We start from the raw sequence: 13,679 nt of genomic DNA, 5'->3' as shown, positions 1-13,679 counted from the left end.
AAAGTAAATAATAGTTTTGTACTCGATGGCATCTCTATGCAGCTGTCAGACCCATGAAGGTGTATTGCTGGGGAACCTGGTTCCGAAGCTCATGGTGGGTATGTTTCACTCTGCATTCTCTGTCTCTCTTTTCTTCTTTTCTGTGTTGTTTAGCTAATGCCATGTAATGTGTTCCTTTCTTTTTTCGTTTTGGTTCATGTACATACTAAAGTCTGTCTGCATGTCTTAGCAAAGCCATTAATGGTTTTGATAATTGATTGATGCTCAGCTATACATTTTGTGGATTGGCTACAATGATTCTGTCAATGAGGTTACCGTTTGGATTTGGCTGCCTTAATTGTAAGACAACGTTTCCTTTTTTTTTTTTTTTTTTTTTTTTTTTTTTTGGCTATTATTAATGCTTTTTATCTGTTAGATCTAACTTTTGTTCTGTTGATTTCCTTTAGCATAAAACTGAATGTAATGCTCTTATTGCTCGATTTGATTTTATAGGATTGGGTGGTATTTCAGAAGGGGTGGAAGTGGATTTCAAGGGAGAAGCCAATAAACTTGTTGATGGTTGCTATTCATTCTGGCAGGTAGTAACTTTTTCTATTAATTTGTTGTTGTTTCCTTGTTGTTTTGTATACAGTGACTAAACAAAGAAAAGTGACGGGAGGTGTATTTGCTTATTACAAAGGTTTCATTCGATAATTGGAGAAAGACTGACACAGTCAGGTCCTGAGAAGCAGAGTACCATATTGATAGTCCAGAAGCTACTCCAGAATCAGATATATCAGAGGGAAAGAAAGTTCAGATGGAACTTCATCAGAAGGGATGAAGCTTGCCATTTTCAACCGGGAGGTAGTTTCACTAGAAGTGAATAACATGGTTTTAATTCCTTCTTTCTTAAGTAATCAAGTCTTTGCTCATCATGCTTTTTAACAAGGTTACAGCTGAACATAAATTATAATTTTTTAAGTTATAATGAACACAAATATGAAAAAAAAAAAAAAAAAAATTCTTTGATGTAAAGGAAATACAATTACAATTTTAGGATTTACTTTACAGTTAGAGTTAAAAAAGGTGTTTTTTTTTTTTTTTTTCCTGGACTGAGTAAAATGAAATGTTATTGAAGTTTAATTGTAGAGTAATACTACAAGAACGACCCTTAAATATAATTGAGAATTTTAATAAAGTTAAGAAAAACAGTCCGATTTGTTCTTTCATTTTATATAAAACGGTTTACCAAAAAGATAATAAACTGTTGTTTTCTTGAAAATCGACTTAAGATATAAAATTTTGCACACGTAGAGGAAGCAAGTGCAATAGAGAAGATTGAATAGTGGGTTTTAAGAGATAGAAAAGAATTTTACAAAACTTTTTGTGCAATCTAATCAAAATAATTGAAACTTATTTATTCAAGAGTCATTTTTCCCCTTGTGTATTAGATACACTGTACTTTTCATGGTAGCCATTAGGAACAGGCCACCTCAGCTCCATATGTCTGCCACTGCCTTAAATTCATGGATCTTATATTTTTTTGTTTCTTAATCATTTACAGGCTCACAGAATGCTCCCTGTCCAGTTAATTTGACAATGTTGGATTTGTCTCGTCTGAGGGCTTGCAGAAAGGGGAGCCTCTATTTCATAGCATTGCCTTACAGAGATATATACTTTTATGCTCACAGGTTAAGATTCGAAAGATATTCTACATATTGATCACTTTGATGTTTTGAGTGACAAGAGTTGTGCTATTTTGAAAAAGAAAAGACCAAAATGAATTGTTAAAAAACTGATGGAGAATCATCTTTATCAAATCATAATTGTCTTGGTCTGAGGTCGGCTTTAGATTAAAATTAGCGGACTGGGTTCAAGCTATTATTTTGACTGGACTGAACCAAAAGAGTATTGAGCATCTTTGCATCAGTTTAAATTAGTTTGAGGTTATCGATTTTTGTCTCTGCATTTGTCTCAGTTTGAGGGCTAGGTCTTTTTTCTTTTCCGTGTGCTAGGCAGAGAGTTGTAGATGGAACATTTGATGATATACCATTATATTTGAGCCATCCTTAAAGAGCAAATTTTCTTGTTCTCAACATGATTTATGATTCTATTGCTAGGTGTTTATATTTTGATGATGTTTGTTGATGCAGACCCTGGAGGCGGACTCAAGGACAAACCGAAAATCTAGAGACTATATCACACCTGTTATTGTTTAAGTGGCCTATCGTCTGTCGTATAGCTGGTTGAAAGATAGATGCTTCCCCGTTGCCCAGAGCTGTCTTAGGTCCACATTCTAATCTTTTGGAACCTATTCATCCCATCTTCAATGTTGCTGGATCGTTCTCATGAAGCTCATGAATTTTTCTCAAGGTCCTCATGAAAATCTTCTTAGCAAGATTTTGTAGTTTGCCGGATATATGAGCAATTCACAATATCCTACGAAACTGTGTTGTATATGAAGATTGTAGAGAAACGTATTAGTGAATGTGGACAGTGTATAATTTAAGCTGTATATTTATCCTGTATTTTAGACTTTGTAAGTTTTATTTATAAATCAAAACAGAGAGCACAAGCCATTGATCCAAGGGAGCGCCTTCGACGGCTGCTTAAACCTTGAAGTTCACCTCTGTGATGTGCCAAGTATTTGAGTTTGATCCACAGATAATGATCTTGGATTGAATTATAAATGTTGAGAGCAATGGCATTGGGCCTGAACACCCAAACTGGGTCTTGAAATTAGCTTTGAAAAGTATGGAGTGAAAGTATTGAAGAATCATTTGAGTGGAGCTTTTTATGGGAGAGAAGAGAGAGACAGAAATTCCATCTTTCAGCCCTACCCTCTAGCATATATCTTGACTTAACTCCACTGTGTCCTCCATTTGTGTTTTCTTTTTGGTTTTCGCATGTGATATTATTCTCTTAAAAGTTAAGGTGTTCAGCATTTCAAGGCAAATTCCTCAAATGATGATGATGTTAACCTAACCAAATGGAAGTTAATTTAAGCTCTTGTATTTGGTGTGATAAGTGTGTGTTGTTGTCACAAAGATGTCTGCTTTTCTGCAATGAAAATTGTGATTGGTCTAAATAATCTCTACAAACACACTTGGTCACTTTTTCCTGCTCAAATTGGGATAGGCTCCTTGGTGAAATTGACATCATGGGTAGGTATTAATTGTGAAAGAGAGAAAATTATGCGTTACTGTATTATTCATTCGGGAGAGAAGAAATTGTCTGTATGTTCTTAACTAAAAGGTTACAACACACTTCTCATACTCTCAATTCTCTTTCTTTCTTTCTCTTCTCCAAACTAACAACAAACCATGGATAACAAGAACAAGAGTACAAAGAAGAACAGAAAAAGAGCACAGAAGAACCAAATGCACGAGCAAGAAAAGAACTCGGCAAAGAACATGAACTACAACACACAAATTCAAGCCCAGACCCGCCACCAAAACAGAACTCTCCGCCGCCTGAACCGGAACTCCGACAAACATACCCAAGCTCACCACCCAAACAATCTTTCCGCCTCGTCTACCTACCACAACTCCACACCAAATTCACCACCCTTAGGTGAAGATGAAGAAGAGAAGAAACCACAGAAAGCCTCCGTTTAAACTACCTCCTCCTCCTGCTGTTGCGGCGGCGGTTGAGACCAAGGTGGAACCCACATCCCAAGAAGTCCAAGATGAAGAAAATGGACTTGGTGGTGTGGTGGTGTGTGATGGGCATGGTGATGGTTTTGTTAATACCGGAATGGGAGGAACATTTGAAGACCAATTTGTCGATCTTGAAGAAAGCCAAGAGAGATAGCATGATGAAGAGAGCTTTGATGTTTCTAGGATTTCTGGGTTGTTTTGCAGCTTGGTCTCTTCTCGGTTTTGGCTGCCGATAGAGATCGTGGTTGGGCCATTGATTCATTCTACCGTTACAAAGAATTCGGTTGTCCTGTTGCTTATTACAAGAGTTAAATATTTCAATTTCTTTTTCAGCTTCGTTAGTTGATTTATTTCTATTTGTATCGTTGGGTTTGTTTATGTTGCTATCTATAATATGTTTAAAATTAAATAACAGGTACTGTATGGCAGTGAATGTGATAGCCTTTGTATATTCTGGGTTTCGGGTTATGATCTAATCTATCAATTGACCTCCGGAAAACGCAAATTGAGGCTACCCCCCGCCACTACTTGGATTTTTTTTCTTGGATCAGGTGAGTGAGTCTTCGTTTTATTGCGATAATTTTTTTTTTTTCTTTTTTTAATCTTAATGTTAATCTCTACCTAAACTAGGCCCATGTTTAACTGCACACCTCGGTATTTTGGTTGGCACTTGGCATCTTGTGATGTTGAAGGGGACCACTTCCTTTAAAGGCGGTGCATAAGGCCAATGGTAGATGGATTGATAGAAATTAGTGATAATATTTAGTTTTTTATGGGGCCCCTTTAGGGCTACTGTTGCACACGGATGCTTATGTTAGAATCTTTTGGAGTGTTGGACCATCTAGTTCTCAGACAACTTTTTCTCACTTTTTTTCTTCCTTTTTGTTTGGAGAATGCTGTTTTTACTTTCTTGAACTGTTTCTTGATTGGTGTGTGTGCCTTGGGAGAAAGTTCCTTTTCATAGGTTAAGAGTTGGAGATCACTTGGTATCACGCTTTTTGTGTCAAAATGCTTAAGTTGAAGCAATATCTTTAGAAAAGAATGAGTACATGAAAGCAAAAGACAAAATCTCCACTCAGAAAGCAGTTGTACCTTCTTATGTCATGAGTGAACGTGTAATTAAGTTGCCTAGGACACAAGTCTATGATCTATAACTTGATGGAATTATGCTTGTTCTGTGTATTATTTTTTGGTGTTAAGACATGATAATGTGGAGTTAGACTCCTCAGGCTAAAGAACTGATAAATCCACTTTTATTCAATTGTGATAATATATTCTCGTTACGAATATGTGCCGTTTCTCTTTACTTTGTTGGGCTCAAAAGCTGCAAGTCTCATTTTTTGGCCCCTTAACCGGATTCAATCATTCGATAAGCTACACCTAATACCCAATAGTTCATACTTCATAGTCCTGCATACCCTTGCATTATTGATTCAGAGACCGACCCCTGAAATCCCTGAAATTCCATTAACAGGAGTGGGGAATGGCACTGGGCAGGCCATAAGGCTTGCTTAATGCTTTCTAATGAGATGATTTTAGAAGCGCTTTTTCTTGATTTACTGGTGTGGAATGCTAACTTCTTGTTTTACATGGCAGGTGATAACTTATCTTCTCATGTCTGCATCATCTTCAGCTGCTGTCCGCGTATTGACTGGCAATCCAACTGGGGTAAAGACCTCTTCCCAGATATGGCAAGGGCGTCTGTGGCATTATCTTTCCTGCTTTCGGGCCTTAGCTTTAAGCTCTCTCATATCTGGTTTAAGTTTATACTCAAATCTTTATAGTCTTAACGCTGCCTGGATCACCCACATTTCAGTTATATGTTTATCAACATAGAATTTTCAAGTGGAAAGTTAATGGAAAAGAGTTGGTTCAAAGTTTGTATATGAAATACCTGTAGCCGGTGTTTATTTAGACCATGGAGTACACGCAAATGTTCATCAAAGTTGTTTACAGTATCAACCCACCTTTAATATCTTATGCTTGTAATAAAATTATCGAAGTTTCATTAATGAAACTGTTTCTTCTTCATTACTAAGACTGATTACGACTTTCCACAACTTAAATAAATAAAAATATTAAGATGACAATATGTTCAAAACCCAGGAGGATCTGTCCTTAGCCATTAGCTTTACCTTTTACAAACCTGCTTTATTTGTTGATCAATAATCTTTTCAATCAACATTAAGCTTTATCCATAAAGTTGCATGTCGTTTATCAAATTACTGCATACTAATCTAATTTATTCAATTTTTAAATGTAAACTATTATATTAATTAAAATTATTTTTAAACAATTAATTTCCTTCCAAGCTTACCCTTTCTATATTTTCTTCCCAAATCTCTTTATAAACCTCACTATCTGTTGAATTCTAGTCGCTATTTCTCTCTTAAATCTCATAACATTCGTTCAATAGCATGTATTTTCTTTTGAAATCTATCCACAATATTTTTTTTTTTATTCTAAATACCCTCCACTACGTTAACAACCTCCTTTGTTGATTTTTCAAAGCTATCAAGCAAATGACCCTTGCGGTCGAAGAGGGTGATGGAAGATTGTTTGGTATCAAAATTTTTATATTTCTTTTTTTTTTTTCACCAAGATTCAGAGATGACCAAAGATCAAACAAAAGGAATTTGAACAAAAAAATAATTAAAACTATTTTTTCACGATTATTGCCACCCATTGTTGAAATCATCTTTCATCCTTTTAGAATGAATACACTTTTTCCCACCCAAATAATAACTTAATGGCACTTTCCCCTACAGAACTTTAAATACTACTTTACTACTTAAATTTATATTCCATTTCCGATTCCGGTATCATTGCACACTACACCACCACCATCTCTTCCCTAATCATCACTTACCAAAACCCCTCAAACCTACTTTTACCGATCCTACCAATCACCGAAATCGAACGATTAGGATTTGCACAGCTGCCCTCCCAGTCAAATTCTGATCAATCCCAATCACCAAAATCCAACCTTCCACTACTAAAAACTCATCGGCCTCCTCTCTTAAAAAAAGCTCCAACAACTTGAACCGAGTTTACTCTCTGTTCACCGTCGGAATATAAATTTGGTTAGTAAAGGGTATTTTAAAAGTTGTGGGTGAAAGTGTCATTAAACCATTATTTGGTGGGAAAAATTCGTTAACTCTTTTAGAATACGTACATTTTTTAAAAAGAATTTCAAACTTGTAAAAACATTAAAGTTTTTGAAAAGGCCAAACGACTTGCCCCCACCCAAGTTTGTTGTAAAGACAATCTGATACCCAAAAGGTTTGGAAATGACAATTACCCACTTTCATAAGATTTTGTTAGTGAAATTTGTTAGAGAAGGATAAAATAGTAAATTTTTATTTAGCAGAAAAATCTTGCAATTTAAAATTCTTGTATCTATTTTTAATATGAATTTTCATTATTCTATTTTTATAATTAATTTTAATTAAAATTACAGATAACTGCAACTCAAACATATCTGCCTTCGCCACCTCTCTTCCCTTTCTGTTTTATTTAGGGCTATTCAACGAACTAGCCGCTTGCAAGCTGGCTCGGCTCGCTCGGCTCGAGTTTGGCTCGTTAACGGCTCAATTCGACTAAGTTCGAGCAGGCTCGGCTCAACTCGTTAGAGTATACGAGTCAGGCTTGAACTCAAAGGGGCTATTAACTGAGTTTTTAGAGTAAGGGGATTAAAATAATTTTGAAAGGAAAATGTTTTAAAAATGACAACATCCACCCGATTTTTAAGCCCTAAAAACACGAGCAACCACTGTTTGCCGTAAAGCAAAGAGGGTGAGCAATTTCAAGTGTCTTTCATCATCTCTGGTAAGTGTAACCCGCTTCGGTGTCTTTCGTCGTCGCCATCTACTTCGTCGTAGCCCGTAGTCTGCTTCGTGCGGTCTCCTTCGAACCTCGTCGTCAAAAGACCCAAAGGCCAAAGTCCCAAACCCATCTGCTTCGCGGTCGTCTGTCATGCTGTAGGGCTTGTCGTCGTCGTTGCCGTGAACGTTGTGTGTTGCTAAAGGTGTCGCTTGTAAAGGACTAAAGGTATTTTACTCTGTCTTTGTGGGTGTAGTTTGCGGCCAGATCTGATTAATTTTTTTTGTGTGTGGGTGTATTTTGCTCTGCAAATATCTGCCGAATCTTATCAAGCTATGAATATTGACAGGTCCCAGAATATGTTTGTTGCACGGTGAGGAGTCTGAGGGAGTCTGAGGACTGAGGACCAACCATCAGCTCTAAAAAATATACTCTTTTTAAAAGAGTTAGCACTTAGCACTTAGCAGGTATAACCGTTACACACCAAACAACACATTTGTAATTTGTAAATTGTAACTTGTAAGACTGAGGAATAGAGGATAGATTAAATTAAGTGATCTACAATTGTACAAAACAATAACCATCTGCTGTTGTGCTGCACGCTTGTACTTGGAGTTGGAGAACATTTAATGGAAATAAATGATTTTAAAGATAAAGATAATAATATTTTAGATAACTGCTGGTCCCCCACTGGTAAAGTAATATAAAAACAAAAGTTGTTGCTTGTTGGTCGGCTGGTCCCCTACTGCTACTGCTAAATTAAAGAGATATTTAAGCCATTAATAAGAGGTAAATTAATAAGAGCAGTTGTGCAACCCAAAAAAACCTACAAAATTACCCTCAAAAGTGTGAAAGAAGGCTGACAAAACTCCATAGGCATTTAATGTTTATGTAGTTAGTGGGTTAAATGGAGTTGAATAATAATAAAATTTTGCTTTTGGTCTTAAGATGTTCATGGCTTTACTTCCGTTTGCATTTGAGAAATGTTTGATTTTTTTTTCTTATATAGGTGTTGAAATGGACAGTAGTTCCTCAAGCACCCCTACGGCTACATGCAAGATATAATTACTATTACATCGGGCAGTAATCATAACTTGAATGTGACCACAACAAATACGAACAAGTATTGGTAGCACGGATAATGGTGACGAGAATGAGAATCCAATTCAAAAGAAAAAAAGGGCTAAGACATCGGGGTATGGACAGAGTTTAAGGAGGTGGACTCCCTAATGGTAAACAAAAGGCAGAGGGTATCCATTACAATTAAAATGGGTATTAATGTCATCGAAGCACCACCCAGTTCAATAGATATTTAAAACGTGTTCAAAGAGAAACGCTTCCATGAGCAACAACATATTTATTTTCTGACTGCTGTACCAATGTGCAACTACTATTTTGCCAGCTCTAAATGGAAAGTTCGACATGATGAAGATGAGGGAACTTATAGCCCATTGGGTGTTCATGCATGAACATTCATTTATGGTTGTAGAGGAAGAGGGCTTGAATAACATATGAAGTATGAATTCCTGGATGGACTCCGTTTCCCGCCATACTTGTAGAAAAGATTATGAGGTATATGAAAGTGAGAATTGAATTTAAGATTTTGTTGAAGAGTGTGACAAGATTAGTTTGACTACGACTTATGGAATTCAGGAATCAGAAATGGAGTTGACCAGGGCATTGGATAGATAGTACTTGGAGGCTGAATAGACTATCCTGAATTTTGTTCATCTACCTCCTCCTCGAACTGGTATTGTGATTGCTGACTCCATTTTCAAGTGCTTATTGAATGGAGAATTGAAATAAGGTATACTATCTCTATGGATAATGCTTTGAAAATGATGTTGCGATTAAATTTTGAGGGAGAATTTTGAAGTTTCAAGGAAACTCCTTTGTAGAGGTAAACGGTTTCATGTAAGATTTGTACACACATCTTGAACCTCATTGTTCAAAATAGACTTTATCAAATTAGGCACATTATTGATGACATCCATGAGAGCGTGTTATAATCATGTTTCAGAAAGTAGGCTTAAGGTATTTTCGGAGATTGTTCAACACTTAAATTGTCGTTTCGGAAAATTATTCTCCATTGCAAAACAAGGTGGAATTCTACATATGAAATGTTGGCAACGGCAATTAAGTTCAAAAAAAATTCCAAGATTGAAAGAGAGGGAACAAGTTATCATTATAATCTGAGTGAGGAGGATTGGGAGAAAGCAAAGAAAGTCTATGACATTTTACAGGTTTTCAGTGGTTCAACCAAACTCATTTCAGGAATGATTATCCGACGGCGAATTTATTCCTAAAAGAGGTGTGTCCGTGAAATGTATTTTAGATAGCAAGAGTGAATCTAAACTGATTTATTAGAATAATGGTTAGGAAAAGGAAGGAGAAGTTTAATAAATATTTGGGGGAAAGTAATGTGTTATGTATGTGGCTGCTGTATTGGATCCCTAGTTGAAAATGAGGGTTATTCAGTAGACATTCCCTAAGATGTATTTTGATGTAAAGCACAGGCAAATACTATAACGATCTGGATGCATTATATGAGCTATATGGGGAGTATGTTCAAGCTAATCAAGCTGTTATATTGCCTGCTGCTCTACATCAGAAAGGGATGGCACTGGAGCCTTGGTGAGATGTGGCAACGGCTGAGGGAGCCCAAGGTTGGAGATTTTAACAGTTTTCTGGATGTGGTTAAAACTGTTGAGCCCAATAGTCTGAGTTGGACTATATTTGTGAGAGGGATGCCATAACTGTTGAAACTTTTATTCTTATTCACCTTTTCTTTCCTCTCTTCTCTGCTTTGTTTTCATTTCTAATTTGAGAATCAAATAAAAAAATAAAATAACACAATCTTGTTCTATGCAATCAAGAAGTCAAACCAAACACTTCAACAAACCAAATCTTCCAAATGGTTTTTGCCTCGATCCTATCCAAAAGTCAACTAAACCATCTCAAGTAACAATTTTTCTTTACTGAGTATCACCAACTGCAACTCTAAACTTAAAAAAAAAAAAAATTAATCTGCATGGGACGCATGCGGTTTCAAGTTGGGAGGAGAGGAGATAGAGAAAGGTAGGAGAGAGAGAGGGGGGAAGAGGCTTTCGATCTGCCTAGTCTCTAGTCCATACCCCGGTGCCAGGATCTTGCCAAGTGGCCAGCTAATTGGGTCATCATGATCTGGGCGCCAGTTGACCAGATCTAGCCGCCAAATGGTTGCACTGGTGGAAGAAGGGAGGAGGGAGACGAGGGCGAAGAAGATAAGAGAGAGAAAGGTGGAGAAGAGAAAAAAAATAAAGAAAAAAGACATAAAATTTAAGGATTTTATAAAATATATAAGTCCAGTTTATTGGACTCCAAAATCCCAGAAAGAGAGCATACACATACAATTACAAACACCATTAAGAAATGCCATTTCTCATAAGAAAAAAAATAGTATATGTGAAATGAAGTCCATTTTTAAGGCAAACAAATGTGTAGATTCAATTTACTATACCAGATATAATACCTCACATTAATGTTCTCTCTATTTTGATCAATTAAACAGGTCCACTTAAACTTCTTGTGTAAACTTTAATATTACTTCATCATACACAGTCCCACTTCACTTGATTTGAGAATCAGAAAACTCTTCTTGTACTTCATTATGAGAATAGGTACATTACTCTGAAAAAATTCACTATTATCTTCGACAATGGACAACAAAACCCTAATCATTGATAGCAAGAGTCACAATCCTTGAATCACTACATTCTGCGATTCATTGTGGGTGAGTGTTGCATGTTAGCTTTTTTTTTTTTTTTAAATAATTTTCGTTTAGTTTTCATTCTGAACAATTAAGAAATATTTTGTCCATGCATGAACTCAATTCTATTTACCACTAATGGAATACAATGGATCTTACTACATGTATAATTATTTCTTAGAGAATTATTAATAAGAAGACATAAGTTTTTTTATAACCACAATTAGAAGATACAATTTAAGAAATAACATATAAATGAATTGTAAGGTCTTGTAGTGCTTTTAAATGGGGCCTTTAGTCCCTATAGTAAACTTTAAATCTTGTCTATTCGTGATCAATCTACTTGATTGATAGTAATTAAGTGCATAGTATTACAGCTGTTAAAGTTTCCAATATTTTGACATGTTTCTTCAGTTATGTTTTCTTCACCAGAAAGATAAAAGCGATGAATGTGATGTTTAATTAATTCTTGTTTTTTAAGTTAGTGGAGTCATGGAGTCATGGAGTCAATTCCTACTTTTATGTTAGTGGAGTCATGATGTAGTAAATTATGGAGTCATGGAATATTAATGGATTCTTTAGGCTTAAGATTAAGCACTCGGTGTTTTATTTCTTATTTAAGAGCAAGTTTGGTCTTTGTTATATCTCAAGATTTTAATTTAATTCAATTTTTAAGTACTGTGTCTATAATTTATTCTCTTCCATTTCTTTTATCTTGTTTTATTCTCTATTTTCTTACTTGTCAAATTATCCTGTTTGAGCGTGAGTTGCAACATAGAAGACCAATTTCCACAATTGTGGTATCAGACCAGGTTCGATTGAAGGTGAGCGTTGGAATTGTCGAGGTTGCATGCTGTACAGAGCAATTTTTTGGAGTCTATTTTCCAGTACACAGAAGGTGTTCGACAGAAGTTCTGTGTAAGATTTTTCAACTATGTTAACAATAGAACTCTCATTCCTTGATCTCCATTTTTAATGGAGAGAAATATGAATTCTAGAGTATTAAAATGAAGACATTTTTTATTGTACAAGACTTTGAGAGTTTTGCAGAGATAATAACTGATGTCAAAGAGCTTTGTAAGAAGGACGCAAAAGCCTTGTTTGTAACAAACCCATTTCCCTGAGAATTGTTGGTTGCACCAACTCTACATGGACTTGGACTGTCTTGAGCAAGAGTATCATGGAATAGCAAGGTAACTATAGTGAACTTATAGACCTTCAACGAGATTCGAGACAATCTTCATGAAAGACAAAATAACAGGTAAAAAAGAATCTACAGCATGCCTTTCAATCCAGGTGTTCTGACCAAAAAAAAAAAAAAAATTCAAGGTGGAGATCTCGAGGAAGGAAATTTTAAAGGTAACTCTGGTCAAAGGCAATAGTCAAGTAGAGGCCGAGTAGAGGAACTTACCGTGGTCGAAGAAGAGGCCAGGAAGATACCAAAATGAAGGACATACTTGAAGCAGCAAAATGAAAGACATGATTACGAGGGTATTAAATGCTATAATTATGGAAAAGTGGACACATTGTAGCAAAGTGTTGGGAGAAAGAAAAGGCAATCACAAGCAGACTTTGTGGAGGAGAAGAGGAAGGTAGTTTGTTTCTTACTTATTTGAATCCTAATATAATTAAGAATGCATATGATTCCTAGATAGTGGTTGCAGTAACCATATGACTTGATAGATGTTGGAAACTATGTGTATATATTTAGTGTAAAGGGTAAAGGTATATTTGTAATTATTGAGTGTGTGTATATATTTGAGTTAGGGCGTACTGTTGACATTAAGTGAAATAGAAGATAACATGGTATCAGCACCTAAAACGCGTTAACCCTAACCCCATCTGCGTGATTCAGTTTTCTAACGAGTGTTGTCTTCTTCCCTGGGTTTTTTTGGCGACGTCAGACCCTTCCCTCGCGTTTTTTGGCGACGTCAGACCCCTCCTCGCGTTTTCTGGCTACGTCAGACCCCTTCCCTGTGTTTTTCGGTGACGTCTGAACCCTCCCTTACAATTTTCGGCGATGTCTGACCCCTCCCTTGCGATTTTCAGCGATGTCTGACCCCTTCCTTGCTATTTTCGACTACGTTTGACCCCTCCCTTGCGTTTTTTGGTGACGTCAGACCCCTTCCCTCTGTTTTCCGTGACGTCTGACCTCTGTGTCTGTTTGCCAGCGACGTGTTTCTATTTTCCGGCGACGTCTGACTCTGTTTTCATTGTTTTCCTTTTTTCCCGGCGAGTGCTGATTCTGAGTGCTGGTTTGGTGCAGTAAATCTCTCTTCTCTGATTGTTGGTTTTGGCTCTGTGTTTGTGTGAAAATGGGAATGCTTTGTGTTGGGTTGGATTTGAAAATGTGATACCAGAGCTATTCTGAATCCTGGTGGTTTGAGTTGTTGTGCTTGCTTGGGTTGTTTGTGTTGGGATTGTTGGGAATCGGTGGAATTGTTCTGTTTGCTTGGGTTGTTTGGTGTTGG

The sequence above is a fragment of the Pistacia vera genome, unplaced genomic scaffold (genome assembly GCF_008641045.1).
Source record: "Pistacia vera cultivar Batoury unplaced genomic scaffold, PisVer_v2 Contig144, whole genome shotgun sequence".
NCBI classification, from domain to species: domain Eukaryota; kingdom Viridiplantae; phylum Streptophyta; class Magnoliopsida; order Sapindales; family Anacardiaceae; genus Pistacia; species Pistacia vera.
Note: the sequence above shows the minus strand (reverse complement) of the source record.